The sequence below is a fragment of the Aulonocara stuartgranti genome (genome assembly GCF_965226115.1).
Source record: "Aulonocara stuartgranti genome assembly, chromosome: 5".
In the NCBI taxonomy this organism is placed as follows: Eukaryota; Metazoa; Chordata; class Actinopteri; order Cichliformes; family Cichlidae; genus Aulonocara; species Aulonocara stuartgranti.
In genome coordinates, this window is record NC_138943.1 from 13,778,350 (window position 1) to 13,800,288 (window position 21,939).

At 39.4% G+C, this 21,939-nt stretch overlaps 2 long non-coding RNA genes across 12 annotated transcripts in view; one reads left to right on the forward strand and one right to left on the reverse strand.

The window, feature by feature from the left end:
• LOC309707057 overlaps positions 1–21,939 on the reverse strand; it is a 262,943-nt gene that overhangs the window by 221,509 nt on the left and 19,495 nt on the right. The gene's annotated exons all lie outside the window — the stretch shown is intronic.
• On the forward strand, positions 17–17,065 carry LOC309707056. 11 transcript variants are annotated; one of them, XR_014276891.1, is made up of 7 exons: positions 17–490; positions 12,426–12,504; positions 14,320–15,088; positions 15,578–15,739; positions 15,990–16,097; positions 16,203–16,318; positions 16,461–17,064. It is a non-coding gene; the product is annotated as an uncharacterized lncRNA (long non-coding RNA). The 11 variants fall into 11 exon arrangements; XR_014276892.1 differs by lacking the exon at positions 17–490 and adding an exon at positions 529–547; XR_014276893.1 differs by lacking the exon at positions 17–490 and adding an exon at positions 11,965–12,132.

Consider the following 21,939-nt stretch of genomic DNA (forward strand, 5'->3'; position numbering starts at 1 on the left):
GTTGTACGGCACTACGTTGCCTGGCGGAAGGATCGGGGTTCAAGAGTGGTATGTTAGTCACATGTCCGTCCGCCAGGCAACGTAGTGCCGTACGAAGTAGCTCGAAAAACAAACTTCAAAGTAGCGCTACGCGTTCAGCGGGAGGCGTGGATGATGAGCGGCGATAAACTTGCAAGTTATGCCCAAAAAGCAAGTTATGCCCAACTCCACCGGTGGATTCTGACAGCGTGGAAAAGTGTGAAAACATCCACGATCACCAACGGATTTTGAAGGGCTGGACTGCTGCATGATGGAGAGGAGGACACCGCCACGGCCCTTCTGAGGGTGTTCGACTCTGACACTGACAATGAGGATTTCTTTGGTTTTGAAAGTGACAACGAAGGAGAGAAGCGGAGAGTGGATGACGAAGCCATCCTGAGCCTGTTTGTATCCGACACTGGAGGAGAGGACTTTGGTGGTTTTAGTGCGCAGGAAGAAGAGAAAGATGATGGTGAATGACTGACTTTTCTTCTTGTTAAAGCTGTGTCACTGCACCTGAGCCTAAAAGGTAGGCCGAATCTATTTTTCTGGTGTGCTATAGGTTACTGTTATGTACTACATGTGCAAATATGTACCCATAACTTGTTTTTCAAAATATTAATAAAAGGGATGTGTCTCCAAACAGCCATCTCTTTCCTGACAATTCCCTTTGTGCATATTCTCTTACATATGATAAGTCAACATTGAAACACCTGCGGCTTTTAGTCAGGTGCGGCTATTGTATGTACAAAACAGGATTTTCCCCTGATTTTAGCTTGTGCGGCTAATATTCAGGTGCGCTTTGTAGTCCGGGAAATACGGTAATCAGAATTTCTTGTTATCCTTCAGTTCTCTACAGTGTTCACCTCCTATGAATTTCACTGAATACTATCTAAATACACTTAGAAAATATGTCTTGTTGAATGAGACTATCTCCCATTCATCACATCCAACATAACACCATACTTTCAGAACTTGACAGCATGGTGTTAAAAAGATTAAATACTTTATTAATTCTTTAATTTCACCTTAATTGAATTCAAAAACATATATGGCTGCACAACACCACATAAGTAGCACTAATCCAGGCTGCTTTTAATTTAATTTAAAGAATTGGGGTTTTTTGTGGTAAATGTCCAGTAATAATCTATCAGGGGTAGGAACTAGATGATAGAGCAACAGTTTCTTTTAACCTTTTTTTGCCCTGGGAAATGTACTGAAATCTGAGTTTGATCTTAAAGCTTTCTGAAGGTTTATGTGTTGTTCGTTAACTATCCTGCTGAGATGAGAAGTCTATTTAAATAGACTAGGCATAGAAAGCTGGATCAAGATAAATACAACACTGTGAAGATAAACATTATCATGGCAGTGATGACAAGAATTTATTAACAAGCCCCGTCTGGTACACCGGAATTTATTGAAGAGTTTTAAAGAATAAGAAATGCAAATAGAAGATATGGAAAGATTTTAAAGGTCTTATTATGAGTGAGTCTCATTTTTTCTGCAATTCTAATATGTATTCAATCTTTGAAAGTGTGCTCCTGTTACTGTTTCTTATCTATAGCCTTTTTACTTTCGCTAAAAAAAAATCTATTTTGTTAGGTTTAGGGAAACATGATTTGAGATCAAATACAGCTATTGCAGCCAAACTTTGATTCTTAAACGTTGGGAGGGTTTTTGTCTTCTGAATCTAAACTGAGAGCTGATTCCACAGGAGAGGGCCCTGATAGATGAAGGCTCTACCTCCCATTCTACTTTTGTAAACCTGCACTATGAGAGAAACGTGACGGGTAATCAATCAGCAGAGGATGAAATTGCTGCACCTCATGGCCATGGCTAATGAATGTAATTCAAGGTTAGACTTGTTAAATGTACCAGTATCAATATAGCCAAATAGTGCTATAATTATATGCATTTTTGGTAATGCTTAAGATGATGATACTAATTAGGACCTGGTAGATAAAGATGATCCAACCCTCATCTCCAGTGAATGTCAAACAAAAGATCGGTGGTTAAATCCTGGCAGATGTCAGACAACACATTAAAATAAAACAGGCTGTTCATAAATGTTGAGCAGGTGGAGGTGTTTGATTGAACTGACAACCTTTAGGCAAAGATAAACAACCAGATTCTCTAAAGATAATGATGCTGAAAACTTTTCTTATTTATCTGGGGGTTTTTTTTACTGAAAATGTCCCATTCGTGCTGTATCTCTGTGGCTGTTTCTGTGGTAACTGCAACTGCCGTTTGTGTAGTGAAATTAGTTAATCACTAGGGATGGGTATCGTTTAGGTTTAATCCGATACCAGTACCAAACCGGTACTTTTGAAACGGTGCCGGTGCTTAAACGGTGCTCAAACCAGTGCTTAAAGAATGGAGAACACAAAATTGGTCCAAAAACCTCTCATGTTCAGCTGTTTTATGTAAATAGATAACAATGTTAGCCTTTTCTGCAGCTATAGGGGATTTATGGCATCACTCTTGGCTGGAAGCAGTGCTTAAACAATGGAAAAAAAAACACAAACTTTGTCCAAAAACCTCTCATGTTTAACTGTTTTCCACTTTTTCTTTGGTCATTTTAGCCTTTTTGGCCAGGATGAAGGGAGTATCTGCCATCAAACAGGAAGACAGCCTCATGTAACTACGACGGTGTTTGCTAGTTCACCTTACATGCATTAATGTAATAACGTGGTTAGCCTACTCAACGTAAATTACACATGAACAACATTAAGCTACTCACGCAGAGAAGAACGGCTGCTGCTGCCATCATCATCCGTCATCATTTCTGCTACACTGGCAGGGCTAGGGGCCAGGACTCTCGTCTTTGGGTTTTTGGGGAATGTTGCTAACTCCGGGTCAGATAACAGGCACCACACCCGCAGTAGATGTGCCTGGTGTGAGGTCTCTCAGCAAGCTATCAAATACGGCGCATTTCTCGGCTTTAACAAAATGCTGTGTCGCCAGGTGTTTCATCAGATTCAAGGAGTTACCTCCTTTGCACAGTATCACCTTAAAGCAGCGGTCCCCAACCTTTTTTGCGCCACGGACCGGTTTATGCCCGACAATATTTTCACGGACCGGCCTTTAAGGTGTCGCGGATAAATACAACAAAATAAAACTAGTACCAGTACCGAAAAAAAGAAGATTTATTCATAACACACATGAAAGGACCCAGGAAAACCGAGTAAACGATAAAAACGATAACAAAATAACGCTGAAAACCGATAAAAACCCTGAAAACTATACATTTCACACCTGAGCCTCAACTCTCGCGGCCCGGTACCAAACGACTCACGGACCGGTACCGGTCCGAGGCCCGGGGGTTGGGAACCGCTGCCTTAAAGCACTTGTTGCAGGCTGCTGAGTTTGCATCTTTTGCTGTGAAGTACAGCCAGACTTTGACCGCTTCACCTTGGGCATTTTTAATCTGTAGCTCTGCTCCAAAAGAACGTACATACCTGGGCCCGCCTACTACGCTTGCAAAGGTAAAATGATTGGCTAGAATCCAAAGTGTATGACATTTCAGGAAAAAAAAAGCACCGAAATGTGCGCTGCTTTTCGGTCAGGTTACTAGTGATGTGCGGATCGATCCTGAAATATCGATTCCTCCGATACCAATCATTTATGTTCTAGAATCGATTCTCACATTAAAATATCGATATTTTAGTACTTTAGGGTAAATGTGTAGTTTATCATTAACAGGAACACAGTGGAAAGAAACTACATCATTCGGATTGTCTACATTCAAAGGAACTACTTCCTCTTCCGCCTTTCATACTTATGTGTGCGAAATACGCTGCCACTGGCGTGCACTCACAACAATGGCTGAGCATAATTGGAGTCATGTGTGGACGTATTTTACCTCCACAAACAGCTGAGACATGGTTGTCTCATGTGGCAAAAAAGTGAGGTGTTGTGGCCATACATGCCAACCTTGAGACCTCAGAATTAGGGAGATATTCAAAAGGGCTGTTGCTCCTTGCTATGTAAAATATAACCGGGCGCTGACTTAAACTCTCGACCGTCTCACACTTCTGTTTAATCAGTTTTCTGTTTGACGTTTATTCAGCTGTGTGAAAACCCCGGAGGAACCCACCCGATGGATTAATAAAATTTAATTTAATTTAATCTAATCACTTTAATCTCAGCCAAACCGATTTACCCACGAACAAATAAAACACTGAAAAAGCCAAACAATAACATTTTTAAGTTATCAAAGTGACTCATACATCATGTTTAACCCGAGTAGCGAAAGACCGCGGGGGTTTGAAGACGATGTGTCGGTCGGCTCAGATATTTGAAGTTTACACAGCTACATTCTCACCTGAAAATATGTTAAAGGTTTTTTGCGACCAAGAAAGAGAACTAAGAGTAATATTAAAACTAAGTAGCTGCCGTCATTGTTGGAAACTGGAATTGGCTGGGCCGCGCTATGAATTCTGCAATATGGTTTTTCAATTTTGTTGTCCTGGTGGAAAATCGGGAGAAATTCGGGAGAATGGTGGCTCCGGGAGATTTTTGGGAGGGGCACTGAAATTCGGGATTCTCCTGGAAAAATCGGGAGGGTTGGCATGTATGGTTGTGGCAACATCAATAACCTTGTCAAACACCTCAGAGTAAATCATATCACAGAATATGAGGAGCGTATGTTGAGGCGAACTGAAGAGGAGGAGAGGGACAGGCGCTGCTAGGGCGAGACAGACGTCTCTCACTGAATCCTTTAGTGCTGCAGGCAGGCAAGGTGTTCAAATAGCGCACAACTTCAGTTTTTTTTTATTTCTATGTGATGAACTCTGCATTGTTAAGTGATAAGAACAAGTAATCTGATGTCCTGTAATCATTATGACACTTGAGATGTCTGTGAAGGTTCTCAGTCATCCAGGTCATCGTAGTCAAAGGAGCTTGCAAAGAAAAGCGTCTGGACTTCTTTAAGTTACTTGAAGACGTTTCACCTCTCATCCGAGAAGCTTCTTCAGTTCTAAGGTCAAATGGTGGAGAGTCCCAGATATAAACCTAGTGGGAGTAACCCCCCACAGAGGGACAAACGGACCCCCTGATGATCCTCTAATCGCCTGAGCCAAGGTGTGAAACTGGGTGTGGGTCCCAATCAGCCAGAGTTTCGGGTGTGTTCATTGTGAAACCTGGCCCCACCTTATCATGCAAATTCCTAAGGTCAGATGGCCCAGGATGTGAGTGGGCGTTAAGGCGTCTGGGAAGGGATCTCAAAACTGGATTATAGATGGCAGACAGTTGGTGTCGTAAACCACCGCCTGTTCAAAGATGGTCGCTCACAGTGGACATAGATGGCTTCTTTCACTCCTCTTTCAAACCATCTGTCCTCTCAATCCGAGAAGCTACTGAAGAAGCTTCTCGGATGAGAGGTGAAACGTCTTCAAGTAACTTAAAGAAGTCCAGCCGCTTTTCTTTGCAAGCTCCTTTGACTATAATTTGAGATACAATAAATAAAATAAGTTTTTGTACAAAGTATCGGTATCGGATCAGTATCGTCAATACCACCCTGAATATTACTTGGTATTGGATCGGAAAGGAAATCAGTGGTATCGCACATCACTACTGGTTACTAGCGTTTATGTCAGAACCGGTGCCATAATTGCACCGGGTACCGGTACCCATCCCTACTAATCACACAGGTTAAAGTTATAGTTTGGGGCAAGTATTTGGACGTTGTAATTATTTTTTAATGATTGACTCTATATCCTACCAGAACAACTTTAATTCAAGGCTTTTACCAAAAGTACTGCATCATCTGCTAAGGAATTAGTCATTTTTGTAAATACTACATAATTGGACAATTGCCTGACGAGCAGTTTCATAGCCAATTGTGACCTTTTCCCTCTGTAGTCTATCGGAAATTTAGTAGATAAAAGATCTTGTGTTGATTCCAAGTAGTGAACTTGTATTTGGTAGCTGTTTACTCAAACTCACACTATAGGGTCCAATGATATCATTGCAAATGAAGTCAACCATCATTAGGCTAAAAACCAAAATAAACTTGGCAAAGAAACACAACTTTTTGAGTGGCCAAATCAACAATCTGAAACATTCTTAAAAAGAAAGATTGCAGTGGACAGCTCAGAAATCTCTCCAAAAAAGGAAGCCTCTACAATATCTAATATCTAACCAAGTCAAGGACACTTGTCAAGAACCAGAACGCCAGATAAGAGTTTTCCTTAACACATCTTTAAAAAAAAAAAAAAAACTACCTACTTCTGGAAAGAATATGTGAAGAAATTAGCTTGTACCAGAAGTACCAGAATGAGCTCATTATATGAAGCATAGTGTACTGCATTATCTGTCAAAGATTGTTAACATGGTTGAATTAAACTGAAGTAACACTGAGATGTGCAATAGAGTAGTGCAAAATTATATAATAAACTATATGTACACTATAACACTAAGAAGCAGCTGTAAGAAGGTATTATACAGATATATGTGTGTGGAATCTTATGCCTGACAGGTGTGTTCACCTGTCATAGAAAAGAGTGTTATTGTACAGTTTCTTAGAGAATGGTAGGAAACAGCAGGGCTATACTCTGCTCACAATCCACCACAGGCTCAAAAACTGATCAGACAGGGCTTCACAGGTATATAAATATTTGAATCTCAGATTATTTGACAAGTGAAAGAACTGTGGCTCACCCACCATAAAACAAACTTCCAGCGAACTGGAAGGCAAGCTGAAAATGCAACAGGAATTCTTAAAAAAAAAAAACGGAGGAAAAAAAAACGCATGTCAATGATCTTTACTCCTGCTTCTTTATGTATACTTATGATTGAGTTCTGCGTTATTAGTTTTCTATAACTGGTCAACTGATGAATATTCATATAATCATAAAAAGATGGAATAATACTTTCAAGGTTATTCATGACTAATGTACCCAGGTAAGAGGAAGAAAGACAAATATTTCTTCAAGAAGCCCAGTGATCAGATATTAAATATTAAAATGCTAAACTGGTGAATGTAAACTAACGAGCTACAAAAACAAAAAAGAAACTGTCAGATTTGCACTTTAGCATGCTGTATATATATATTGTCATTAGTTCAAAAAGTTCTATAGTTTCAAGCCACGAGAGATTTCTGCTTCACTTGGCAAGAAACAGTATTGCTTACTTATATTGTTTTACTGCGAAAACTGCTTACTAAAGTTTGCTTTCTTCTGCCACTTCTTTAAAAAAAATAAAAATAAAAAAAATCCCACAATATCGAAGTCCCTGAAGGCAAGCATGGAGCGATACCTTCAACCAGAAATCTGCCTGACAGTTGAACATCTTTGATGTAGTTTGTCTTTTTTTGTTTGTTTAAACACTATTTGAATTCCCTCATTGGCTGATTAGTGTCAGAGCTGTAGCGAAAAATCTAGGCCAGGTTTGTCAGACAACTCACGACAGGCATTTTCCCTTCTGTTCATCAATTGCCAATGAAGATGTTTGGTTCTAGATTTGTTTACTTTAAACAAAGCCGCATCTAATAAAGGGAAATTTTTAAGGATATGTGAAGCTCAAGTTCTAGAAATTTCTGTGAATATTTGTTTCTTATTATGAAGCACTACATGTTGCCATATTAATTCTGTGAAAGTATCAAACACTCAGTCCACAGTGAAATATGCATAATATTCAGAAAGAGATTATAAGAGACTATATTTATTAGTTTTGACATGGTATAGCCTCAGCCTGTCAATGTCATCCAGGGTTTTATTTAATTAATTTTAACACCTGCTATCACCTGTTGATTTATTATGTGCTTATATGGAAAAACTTAGAAGGTGAAAGAGAAGGTGCGTTTTTGCATGAGTGAAGTATATCAAGAAATCAGAGAAATTCTAATGGAATTTACTGGAGAACGAAATATGATGGAGACCACTGACAGGTTAAAGCAATGAGCCAGAGCCAAACCACAGAAGGTAAGACGCTAACAGAAGGAGCTTTGCAGGGAAAGAAGATGGTTGAACAAGAAGGTAAATGAGTAAAACAGATGGACAGAGAACCAACAAAGTCACTTACTGTCCTAATAATAAAAAACAAATCTGAAAACAAGGCACAGGTGAAAGGGTGAGAAATCAAAAAGGTGTAAATAAGCAAAGAACCACAAAGAAAATTATGACAAAAAGAAAAGTTGATGATGACAAAAAGTTGTTATAACTGAGGTTCAAAATAGTCTTACAAAGAGGAAAAAAACTAAACAAACCTACAATAACAAACAGACAGAACAAACAACCACTCACAACACTGAATTGACTTCAAATATTTTCATGGTGTGGCACTTGGCTGTGCATGTAGAGCAATAAAGGTAAAAATATGGAAAGGGAAATGAATAAACTGCTGCAGAATTCTTATTCATGTAAGCCTGAAAGGTTTGTGTGAAAAAGATGAGGTCAGTATTTTCAGATCCTTTGCCTTTCCCTTCTCTTGGTTTATCTGCTGTTAATGTGTAAGTGAGAGGGAGGGATAAAGAAGAAGTTACACTTTTTCTTGTTGGGCACGCCACTACATAAAAACCATCCCATCTCAGCAAACACAATTTTATTCTGCTGCACAGACTTCTTGAGGATTCACTCATTAGATTTTTTCAAACTCCTATAAAAATTAAATATAAAAGGTGTTTTGGTTAGTAAGAAGAGAACAACCTTCTTTTAAAAAAAAAACAAAAAAAAAAAACGTGAAATTTGATCTTTAAGTAAAAAAGGATATCCAAGAGATGCATAACATTTAGTAACTATGCATGGGCCTCAAGTGATTTTACACTACTTACGATTCACTTTCGATTTCATTCTTATTATTGTTGATTATTGTGTCAACTGATTAAAGAAAGACAATTTCAGTGAATGGAATATAGAACCATGCTAAGCTGTGAATACATAGTAAGTATTAACTAATAAGTGCCAAAGGGCCAAAGATGTATGTTTTATGTGATGCCATTGAACAATTACTACAACAACAACAACAACAACAAAAAGACAAAAGCATCAGCGTCCAATGAATTCTACAGCTCACTTGCTGCCAAATAGCCACTACTAAAGGTTCTCACACAGAAATTAATCAGTAATGCACATTAAAGTAACTGTATGTTGCTCTTTACTGGTCAGTTTTTAATTATTTTCATAACCCCCTTTTTTGTAGATTAATGCAGTTCTGGTGCTGTATAACCAATTGAGAAGCTATCAAGAGAAAGCAGACTGTTGTTTTCCATTCTTACATCACATATAGGAAAATTTCCAAGACTATGACTGCAATAACCTTATCCAAAGTCTCTGGCAGACCACCGTTTGCTTAAAGCCTTAATCTCACCTCTTCTAAAGAACTTTCAGACAACTTTAGCAGTCAGCACTCTGTATGCAAACCGTTACATTTTCAAGGATCAGTCTATAAACATTGAAAACCTGAAAAGAACCTTTCTGGGATATTTGGAGAATTATTCCACACATTCAGGAGCAGTTGCAAACCACTTTCAATTTACCACCGTTACCTTCCCAGTACCTTTCTACATAGTACACTATCACACCACACAGACTCACATGCACGCACACAAATAGCAGCTTTTTCCCATGGAGTGATTAGTAGCTGAAAGTCTCAAAAAGCTCATCTAGGCTCGTTATCACCTCGTTTTCTGCTCATTAGGCTGAGATCAAAGACAGAGGGGTAATTAACGAGGTTCACATCACTGTAGGCTATTGGGCTACCCCAGTTCCTGCTCCGTTGGAGAATTACTTAGGGTAGCGCACACACACACACACACACACACACACACACACACACACACACACACACACTTACATCTGTCTTTGAGTTAGTACTCACTGACATAAAGTAGAGATGGACCGATATTACGTATCGGTATCGATAGAGCGGCTGTGGCGTGCGAGACCTCTCGGCGGTCTGGTTGAGCATTTGGAGCCTCGCTACCAAACCGGCATTTCATCTCCAAGAAAGTTATCCCAGAAAGAAGTAAAGCAAGTGTGTAAGTTCATCTCTGAATGTTTGTAAAGCACTCCCACATTAAGCTTAACAACCAATTGCCTCTCATTCTCTCCCCCTCCCTCGCTTGTTGCTACTTCAATCATGAAACTTCCCGTCTCTCTTGTTTGTTTTGGCCCACTTTGCACCAGAAAGAGGAAACCAGCGGCTGAACAACAGCAGTACGTTTAAGCTTGATAAGCTGTTAACAGAATTTATTTAATATTACTTTCTACACCAGGATCCTTTTCTAAGTAGCTGACGGCTGGTAACTGTGCAGGGGCGGGTCTAGCAAAGTTTAGCCAAGGGGGCAGGTAGGGCGTTAACAGGGAAAGGGGGGTAGGAAGACATACTTTTCTTTCTTATTCTCATTTAAAATGTCTAGCGTTTAATAAATAATTATCTAAATCTTACATCCAAAGTTTTAATTAAATTAAAGTTGATTACGTCAATTAAGCATCGCGAGGTGGAGGGTGGGGGATGGTTTCCTATTATTTTTGCTCGGATTTGGCAACCCTATTAGTTAGGTTGTTTAATATTTCTGCTAAGTACTCTTTAAAATACCAGAATAGGAAGGATGGTGTAGGCTTAAGTTTATTAGATTGATCAGTATTGCTGAACTATGAAATATTTTGGGTGCAGTGTATTTTTTGCATACAGGTATAACAGAATAGCTTTAGTGTTTTGTTGTTGTTGTTTTTTTAACCCTTTAAAGCCGGTCGGAGCGGACACGTTCCGTTTTGCGTAACTATTTTTAAATCCCGGTAGCACTACAACCACGTAAGCTAGCGCAATAAAAATTTTTTGCATATGAAACCTGAGGAGTTGTACTTACATCTTATGCCATCAGCTTGTCCTAGGTCACAGTTTCATTCCACATATAGCTTTGCAAAAACTGCATAAAAAAGCACTTTCAGCAACAAAAATGATATTCCAGAAACATGCTTTGCCGATCCGATCAGCTGTTTGTAACACTTCCTACATCCATCAGCGCAAACTATCAAATGTCCGCCATGACCTGCCCAAAACCAGAAGTTGTGTCATTTTGCAGAAATGTAGTTTTTTACCATCAGGGCCTTATGAGCCTATACTTGTGTTTTTAAAAGTTATGTTTGACTTTATGACTTTCTGTGTCGTTTCTGGGATGCTTAGGACTCATATTGCACTGCTGGAAATAGTTTATTTTGATGCATATGCTGTTTTTTTGCAAATTTATGAATAATATTTATTTTTGTTTTTCCTGCAGTATATGAAAATAAAACTATGAAGACACTTAAAATAAATTTCCTGTGGTGGGAAACTATTTTGTGCAACTTTTTGTATTTACAGTTTTGAGGGATAAGCCTCTTAAATTTCTCTAACTAGAAACATATGTTAAAAAAAAAAAAAACAATTTTAATTTTTTTGTAGTTTCTTGCACTTTTTTTGCAATTTATGTAATTACTATGCACTTAATGCATACATATTATTAAAATTTGGGCTATAATGGTTGTATTGATGTATATCAACTTGAAATGCTCCCAAAAATGGCACTAAAACATGCAAAAATATAAGCTCTGGCAGACTTGGTTCTATGGTAGGTCTTAAACTTGAGTATGAACTTATACAAAATGCAGAAAAATAGTAAAAAAAAAAACAGTTTTATTGATTAAAAAATGCATCCGAATATATCGGATTCATATCGGTATTGACACATATCCAAATGTATGATATCGGTATCGGACATAAAAAAGTGGTATTGTGCCATCTCTAACATAAAGCAGTCCCTAGCTTTTACTCTAACCTTACTGATCACAACTAGACAATCTTTTTCAACTTTTAGCTTAACCCTTACCAAAACTTAATTCAAACCTTAATCCCAAATTAAGTCGTAACCTTGAAAAAACCCTGCTCACAAACTGTCTCTCTTACAAAAACTACTGACACACTACCATATATGTGGACCCTTCCCCTTAACCTGTGGTTCTCCAACTGTGGGCCTGTCTACACTGGTGTAGATGTGACATAGCAACACGTTCTCACTCCCAACTCGTCAAACGTGTGACGCATGGTCAGGCTCCCTCTGCTGCACTTATGGACGCACAGGGTACCCCTCTCGCGTCGGGAATTGACGTGAAGGGTCCGCGGAAGTGCCTTTTGTCGGTATATTTAGACATTTTCCAAATCACATTGTAGTGACGTATACAGAACACAATAAATTATATAATGTAAACAACTACCTGAAAAACAGGTAGAACAATACTTTTGTGTGGTTTATTGCATTTACGGAGGGAGTGATGTATGCTGGGTAATGGCACAGCTAGCTACTGGGTGACTTTATTCACCCGCTTCGGCTGTTATCAGTCCATACAATGGGCGTTATTAGCACAAATCTGTCCCATAGATATGGGCCATCTCCTGCTAGATTGTTCAGAAGGTTGTTCTCATCCATCCAGATGGAGGATCACTAACAGGAGCGTGGAAGACTCCAGAATCCACTCTGGCTGGAATCCGGTGGATATGCAGTGTGTACAGGTAAGACCATTTAAACGGACAGCATTTATAGAATGACTATTAAAAGTCAGCGAGTGTCAATAATGTTAATGTGGTTATGTTAGTAATACACCGAGTGCTAATATAACAGCTGTAAGATGCATTTGTAGATGTTATTACGTGTTTTACCGTCTTTATGGTGCTAGCTTAAAGTTACGGTGTAAACGTTAGCTTATATTGGAGGAAAGCTGTTACTGGTTAAACGATGTTAGCACAGAAATATTAGCTTCTGTCATGACTGATGAAGTTACTAGTTGATAAAGTTTTCAGTAAAGTGATTAATCGCAGCCACAGACTGACAGCAAATATCTCGATTAGCTTCAGTGCATCTGTAATAAATATGTGCAAGTTTCAGTGCTTCGTTTAAACTGTATGATACTTATACTGACCCAGGGTCAGTGTAAAATACAATCCTAGCTGTGTGAACAAAGCCTGGATCCTTTAATCCTGCATGACAAACCTCAGGATGCAGGCTATTATTACTCTTTCCTGCTGGCACACCTGTCACACCTGAGAGTCAGCTAGAAACTTAGTGACGTGGACATCATGCAAAGACTGCCAGACTCTGTAATACTGCAAATGAGCAGTGACTCAGGTTATCACTAAACTTTAAACAGCACCTCTGTGTGCTGAACATCTAGGATTGGGTCAGGCTGCATCAGCTGAAGCTGTTATTTGTATATATAAGTATTTTTTATTCAGGTGTGGGGAAAATACGTAAGACTGCAGTGAAGCGATGCACCAGATGAATCCCTGGCCAAAGGTATCGTACTTAAATCAGACTACTGATCCAGCCACATCAGCCTTTTGTGAGGTCTGTTTAAAGTAGACTAAAGTGAACTGCAGGTTCCTGAGAGGTGGACTGTGAGCACAGAAACACATGTTCATACATACAGCTGCAGCAAACTTACATTAATTTTAAATAGATTTGTTACTCTGATGTCTGTCTCTGTGTTAGTCCTCTGACAGACTGGTGACCTGTCCAGGTGTGCTCTACCTATGAGTACTGGGACAGGCTCTAGCCTCTGTAATAGAAATGTTCTGTTATTCTCATTTAAAGTATTTAAGTGCTTATGCATGTGCTTAGTTGTGACACTGTTACTGTTCAGTGAAAGTTTCTAAAACTAGATGAACTTACTTCAGCGTCAGCAGTTTGAGAAAACAACTCCCTTTACAGGTGCTGATAAGGCCAAGGGCACAAAACAGCTTAACCATTGATCTGTTAGGTTTCATAGCGAGACACGTGAAGTGTGGTAGGATCAGTTTAACTTCCTCCCTCTTCCTTGGAATGCATAAAGGAGCAGGAGCACGACCTCTGTGGCAGCGCTGACATGACTGAACTGTGATGTTTGATGTGTGTTGGCGCAGTAATAAAAAGCTTGATCACAGCTCTTTCTGTGTTGCAGACTTTATTTAAAAAATTCCACGACACCCCCCCCCTCCCACTGTGAACATGAATTGAATATTCAGAAGACATTTGTTTAAATAGTTCTACAAATCTGAGCTGTCGGTGTGTCCTTGGATTGTGTGGTAATAATATTAGAGCCTGCAGTCTTTCTTACTGAAACTCTACTATGAGTCATGTTACCTGAGATTAATTCTATGTTTACCTGTCAGCCTGGACGAATGTGCTGTGTGAAGGAAATTAAATTAAATCAGATCTGAACTGCGCACATTTAAGGAACCTGTTCATATTTAATATGAACCAGTGATTTTTTTGATTGCTGATTCCAAGAGAGTCTTTGTGGAAATCCTGTTTGGCTTTTTGTTATTTTAATTCTCTTCTCTGTTTTCCAGAACAGTTCTCCACAGTCACTGTCCACATGGGTCAGTGGGACCAAGAAGCACTCTGCTAATGTGGGACTCTGACCAGCAACATCCAGCAAGACCCAGACAGCGTTTTCTATCTCCCAGCTGGAGTTTTTGTTTGTCTGTGACTGGAGAGTCAGATTTTTGTTGAGCTTCACACTTGCAGAGTTAAGTCAGTTTGCAGAGATCCCTCCCACCCTGGCTTTTATGTGCTAGATTTCTTATCTGAAACAGTAATATTTCAGTGACTGCTGCTTATACCACAGGTTAATACACTCTACTGATCCCTGATGGGAGAATCATCAATTTTGGCAACAAAGAAGCCTGGTGGATGTTTGTTTACAGTCTGATGGTGGGACATCATGCTCTGCATCTTCAAAGTTTGCCTCCTCATTATTATTCATACCCAGTAATGTGAAGTATGCTCATATCTACTATAACTGAACAAACGCGGTGGTCTTCATTTATGGAGGCTGTTGAGTCTGAATGTTGGATGTTGTGTATCTCGTGTTCTCTGGGCTTTGTTGTCCTCAGTCTTTTCGCAGGATCAGAAAACAAAACCAGGAGGCGCGTAAATGTTTCTTCTCCATGATGTTTCTTCAAATGTTTCTTCTGGATGATGATAAGACTGACACGTGATGCCACCTTTGGTCTTGTGATGAAGCAAAGCTCAGGAAGAAGTGGGATTAAATGGTACCCACATGTGTGCTGCTGAGAAGGATGTACAGGGGCACCTGCAGCCAAATCCAAGCCTCAGGTTAGTTGTAGTTGCAGAACGCTACAGGACTGAGACATCTAAGGCATCAAATGTTTGATTAAACGGATGAAAAAGAGAAGTTTCTTCCCTATAATTATCACTTCTTAAAATCTGTAGCAACTTCAAGTCTGTCAGCGTGCTGAGCATGCTCAGAATGTGACAATATATTTTTGTTCAATATTTAATTTCTTTCAGTTGCAATTGTTAAATGAAAAAAATAAAAATATATATTCTTATAATTTAGCAAACTAATTTATCAAAAAAATATATACATATATCTGTATTAGTTTTAATAAATTAATTTGACAGCTGTATTGAAAATACCATATTGTATTCATACAGAATCAGTTTGGTATCATTGTTTGTCTGCTCACTGATTGTTGAAACTAAGAGCTGCTTTGATCTGTTTAGATCTAAAGTATCCAAAGTTGAGCTCTGATGTTTCTTCACCCCTGTGTGTGTGATATGTGATTTCCTACATGCTGGCAGAGCAGAGCGGCAGTTTGTGCTCACAGATGGTGACAGTGTGGAGAGACGGTGGTGTTTCCTTAGAAGAACCAGCAGAGTCACAAAGGGCACCAGTCCATCTCACCACCTTGACTTGCTGACTGATGTTCGTCTGCACTGCACAGAGGAAATCAGCTGACCGAGGTTTGTCTAGTGACGTGTTATGAAATGTATATTTGTTTTATGCTTACAGATATGTTTTTCTTGACAGGCTCTGCAGAGGTTAGACAAAGCAGAGAAAACATGTGCTTTACATTTTACTGTGATTTATTGAGATATTTGTTGCCTGATGTTCAGCAGGAATGGAGAAATAGAATCAAAGGAAGATGTTTTTGCTGTTTTTGTAATGATGTAAGTAAATCTTCAATATTATTTATTTGCTTGGTTATATTAGGAGTGTTTCCGAGTGAGGGGGGAGGAGTCATCATCCAGGTAAAGTGACGTGGATCAGTGGATACACTTGTCTCCCCTTTAAAGGAGACGATCCAAGTCATCCTTAAATGTTAGTGCTTTCAAATACACAAACATTTTTAAAGGACAAAAATGAACATCCAACTTTGACTGTAACACAAAATAAATCTTTGCATGTGTGTTTTCAAACTCTCAGATGGGCAGCATATCAGTCTTGGACTGTCTAACCTGCAGCACTGAATGACCACCACACATGAGCATGTTCCTGCAACATTCAGCATCTGATCCTTCATCTGTGTGCTGCTGCTTTTGGTAAGTAGAGTTACCCAACTCCAGTAACTCTAAACACATGCCATCCATTTCTAACGGCCTGGTTACTTCCTGTCAGTTACTTTAGAAACCATGTGGTCACCTGACCTAACACTGTTTCTTCTTCTTCCCCTTAATGTTCAAGTGTCACATGTCAAACAGCTGGAGAGGAAACTACACCAGCGTACTGGGATGTTTCACCAACACGTGCCAGATGCTGTTCCTTCATGGTGACATCACCAGAGACAGCCCCGCCCACCTCAGGACCTCGCCATTGATCATGATGATTATAATGATGACAGCGAGCGGAACTAAGACTGTAAAAATCCACGACCAGAATGTTTCTTTCTAATTATGAATGAATAGTGAGAGCCTCTTTCTCTGTTTTGTCTGTTTTGGGGTTGTTTTTTTTTTTTACCTCATTTGTTACTAACAAAGTTCACAAACTCACACAGTTTACATTCTGTATGTTTCCATCTTTACCAGCCACTCTAACTGCATTTAAGAAAATAATCCTTAGAAATCGGTTTTTCTCTTTTGTAATTGATGATAATTCAGTGAATATACTGCGCTGCTTCCTTTTATTGCGTCACACATTGCTTTAAGTTTTTCAGTTCCAGTTATTTTTTACTGCTGTTTGAATTCTCTGAATGTTTGACCCTGTAGACTGTTTGATGGACTGCTTGTCTTCCTGTTTGTTACCGCCGCCTGTTTTTTAATAAAGATTTGGATTTCTGACTTCAACACAGCCTCTGCGTGTCCTCCCTTTGTGTCCTCTTCCTCTGTGAATGTGTTGCATGTGTCACAGATTCATTTTATTAACAGCTTTCCCACAGTGAGTTGCATCAGCATTCATTCACAGCACATTTCAGAAGGATTCAGATTAATACAGTGATCTTACAGTCAGAATGATCCTGACAGAGTGCCACTGTAAATGATCTTTCATCAGGTCAATTTCAAAGTTCAGTATTTTAAAGCAGGAGTTATGAAGACTCATACTGGCATTAGGACTAATAATATGTACTTACAAAGTCAAAGTTTTTTAATTATGCTAGAATACTGGAAGACAATCAACTTTGTGTTTTCCGCATATTAATTATTCTGAAATAGAGACGTGACCCTAACTGTACAGAAGCACTAAACAACTGACAATCTAACAGACATCATTGGCCTGAGCCGTCATGCACAGTGAGTCTGATCCTTTGCTGTGAGAGTCTGACAAGCATGTTTCTGGTCAGTTTGGAAGAAATAATATCACAATGTTGATCTTTTTTCCAATATTCCTTCTCTTTTACAACATAAACTGTGATCAAAGGTACTTGTGTTCACAGCATGTAATAATACTGACAGTCCAGGGCATTGTGGTCTGTTGAGCTAGGGTTAGGGTTAGCAGTTCAGACATATGTAATCAATATTAAACGTCTCTGACGTGGGCCACTGTCCGCAGTGTTGGGAAATCCATACCAGGCTGGAATGAGTCAAGGTAAGTGAGCATCCACGAGAAGACACAGCAGATGCATCCTACTGACAGGACCAGGAGACTCCAGAAGCCGAGCATCTTCTCTTCAATGCCATCCTCTCCTGTCACCCTCTCTGCCCGCAGCTCTTTGAGTATGGGGTAGATAAGGGCGCAGAGAAACCCTTATTACTAATTTGTATTATAATTCAATTTTCATGAAATATTCATATTCAGTATCGGTCCTTTTATATTATAACCACGTATCCACCCAGGCTCATGGTGGGGCAGGGCTCTGTCCTGGGATGCTTGAGTACAAGGTAATGTACACCCTGGCCAGGTATCCAGTCTGTCAGAATTGTTTTCAATATTTGGTTCAAAAACACGAGTGACAACAAAAATCCAACTAGGATTCTTGCATATGATGAATGAAGTCTGTCTTTGACTGTATTGTCCAGCTGATCCATCAAACCCCCAGCAGGTGAACCTTATTCATGACATAACACGGCAACAATGTAAAAAATGAAACAGCAACAGTCTAAATGTAAAGTGCATTCTAAACTGCTCTTCAATAAATCATATGCAAAGAGTCATTCAGGACTGTAAAACGTGAACTACAGAACCCAGAGTCTTCATCATTAAATCTCTGGTTGCTTCATTTTTCTATCCTATATCAGATACTTTAAGGTTAGGTTAGGTAAACTTGCATTCTCATGGTGAGGCAAAGTGCTTTATGTGTGTATGTGCGTGTCATGAACGGCTATAAAAGGCCTATAATTAAAGAACAAAGCGGGGTTTGAGTTCGAGTTGCGGCAGACTGTCACTACTTGTAAATGGAACGCAGCCTCCCTACAGCGGACAGCTAATAACTGAATCGGACGCGGTCCACCCGAGTCCACAGCAACCACCATAGCAACCGCCTAGCATGACCTTAAAAACATATTCTGTCTTCATAACTATCAAACACGTGAAATGATTTGCAAAGTGTTTAAGTGTTACAGCTGTAGAGAGCTATGGCGGCATCTTTGGAAGCTGTTAACATAGCTAATAATATACGATGTAACCATGGAGACAGTCAGTCACGTGAGCTAGCGGTGCACGTTTACTACAGTGAATAAGGTGATTGCGTCCACACGCTGCAGAGGGTAAAGACATTACTTCAATATTGTTTTATATTGATATATATTTGCCTTCTGTTGACCATCACCTCAGGTTCACCATTACAGTTTCAGCAGACAGATGCACACTGACTAAATATGAACACATTCAAAAACTCATGTCTCAGAAATAAGCACAGATGTTCATGTTTGTCATTAGAGTTTTATTTGTAAGAAAATTATGAGCTTCATATTGTGTATCAAATAAAAGAACATTTCACAACTCTGAGTCAACAGGAACAGGTAACAGAAATGTCTCTAATGTAGACGTGTACAGTGTAGTGTAAGCATTAAAAGATCATAAAGGAAACACTAACATTTATGTGAAACTAATTGTAATAAAAAAATGAACAGGTGGTTAATAGATGTAAAAGAAAGAATCTGAAAACAACACTTTTTTGGTCTAAGTGATCAAAGTAGAAAACAGAACTGATGCTCAAAAACAAACCGTAGCTGCACTAATATTACACATCTCCATTGTTGTGGTGAACAGACATGTTGCTTTTAAAACCACATGCAGTGTGTGACCGTGACTGTTCACTGAGACCATGAACGCCACTTTGCTGAAGCCTTCGCCTTCTTCTTCTTCTTCTTCTTCTTCTAAATTGGAAGCAGAAGGAGCACGAGCTGCTTTGATCTACTGAAATGAAAAAGCAGAACATCTGAGTTGAAACCAGTCAGCTGAAATCATTAAGACAGGAACAAATTCAATGCAGTGTCTCAGGTGGCTTAGCCTGTTACAACTGTTGATACAAGCTAAATACGGTTAACACACAGTGTCAGGGAGCTCCAGTGTGGGAACTAGTGGCTTTAGGTTTGTAGTCATTTAACTTTCATCCATTCATTCATTTAATTCAGGAGGAAGAAATGTCAGGTTGATGCAGGCTGGTTACATGCATTTGGTCCCATGCTGTCTTTAACTAAATGACTTGGTTCACTTTATGGCTGGGCTGTATGTGGGGTTATATCATGTTATTTGGGCAGGAGTACCTGTCCTCTGTTAGACTTAGAAAGTTTCTCCATAAGTAGAGTTTCTAACTCTTCTAGCACATCTGTGGCTGACAGCTTTTTGGTGGCTCTTTTTACCCCACACTGGTTGTGAGTGTGTAAATAGCCCCACTAGTTCTTTTGGGTTGCAGTTAACTTGGGAGGAAGGGGTGGGTCTGCCATGACTAGATGAATAACAATTATCTGGGATACATAAATTTCATAATGCATGCATATATGTCTATAAACCTGCCTGTGGGCTGCCATTTTTACATTCAGTTATTTCTCTGCTGGATCTAAATAATGAATGTGTTACAGTTAAACTGACACTGATCAGTAGTGATGTGCGATACCACTGATTTCCTTTCCGATCCAATACCAGGTAATATTCAGGGTGGTATCGACGATACTGATCCGATACCGATACTTTGTACAAAAACTTATTTTATTTATTGTATCTCAAATTATAGTGTCATAATGATTACAGGACATCAGATTACTTGTTCTTATCACTTAACAATGCAGAGTTCATCACATAGAAATAAAAAAAAAACTGAAGTTGTGCCCTATTTGAACACCTTGCCTGCCTGCAGCACTAAAGGATTCAGTGAGAGACGTCTGTCTCGCCCTAGCAGCGCCTGTCCCTCTCCTCCTCTTCAGTTCGCCTCAACATATTCTCCTCATATTCTGTGATATGATTTACTCTGAGGTGTTTGACAAGGTTATTGATGTTGCCACAACCATACATGCCAACCCTCCCGATTTTTCCAGGAGAATCCCGAATTTCAGCGCCCCTCCCAAAAATCTCCCGGAGCCACCATTCTCCCGAATTTCTCCCGATTTTCCACCAGGACAACAAAATTGAAAAACCATATCGCAGAATTCAGCCAATTCCAGTTTCCAACAATGACGGCAGCTACTTAGTTTTAATATTACTCTTAGTTCTCTTTCTTGGTCGCAAAAAACCTTTAACATATTTTCAGGTGAGAATGTAGCTGTGTAAACTTCAAATATCTGAGCCGACCGACACATCGTCTTCAAACCCCCGCGGTCTTTCGCTACTCGGGTTAAACATGATGTATGAGTCACTTTGATAACTTAAAAATGTTATTGTTTGGCTTTTTCAGTGTTTTATTTGTTCGTGGGTAAATCGGTTTGGCTGAGATTAAAGTGATTAGATTAAATGAAATTAAATTTTATTAATCCATCGGGTGGGTTCCTCCGGGGTTTTCACACAGCTGAATAAACGTCAAACAGAAAACTGATTAAACAGACGGTCGAGAGTTTAAGTCAGCGCCCGGTTATATTTTAGATAGCAAGGAGCAACAGCCCTTTTGAATATCTCCCTAATTCTGAGGTCTCAAGGTTGGCATGTATGGCCACAACACCTCACTTTTTTGCCACATGAGACAACCATGTGTCAGCTGTTTGTGGAGGTAAAATACGTCCACACATGACTCCAATTATGCTCAGCCATTGTTGTGAGTGCACGCCAGTGGCTGCGAGACATTTATAGTATTTCGCACATAAGTATGAAAGGCGGAAGAGGAAGTAGTTCCTTTGAATGTAGACAATCCGAATGATGTAGTTTCTTTCCACTGTGTTCCTGTTAATGATAAACTACACATTTACCCTAAAGTACTAAAATATCGATATTTTAATGTGAGAATTGATTCTAGAACATAAATGATTGGTATCGGAGGAATCGATATTTCAGGATCGATCCGCACATCACTAATGCTTGGACTTCTTCTGTGTTGTAAATGCACAAATCGGTCCGTCCATGATTACATTGCTCCTCCCATCAAAAGGTCTGTGCATGCGCAAATATATCGCCCTTCGTTGATTATTGGACTGACAGTTGTCGGTTGGAAAATCTTTACATATCGGCCAACCCTACTGGGTGACCAAACAGACCCAACTGGGCACACAACTGTGGAGACAGAGACACGACTGACTTCATACAGGAAATATGAAGCACAGATACGAAAGTAGAACACACTAGACACAAACATAGACAAACA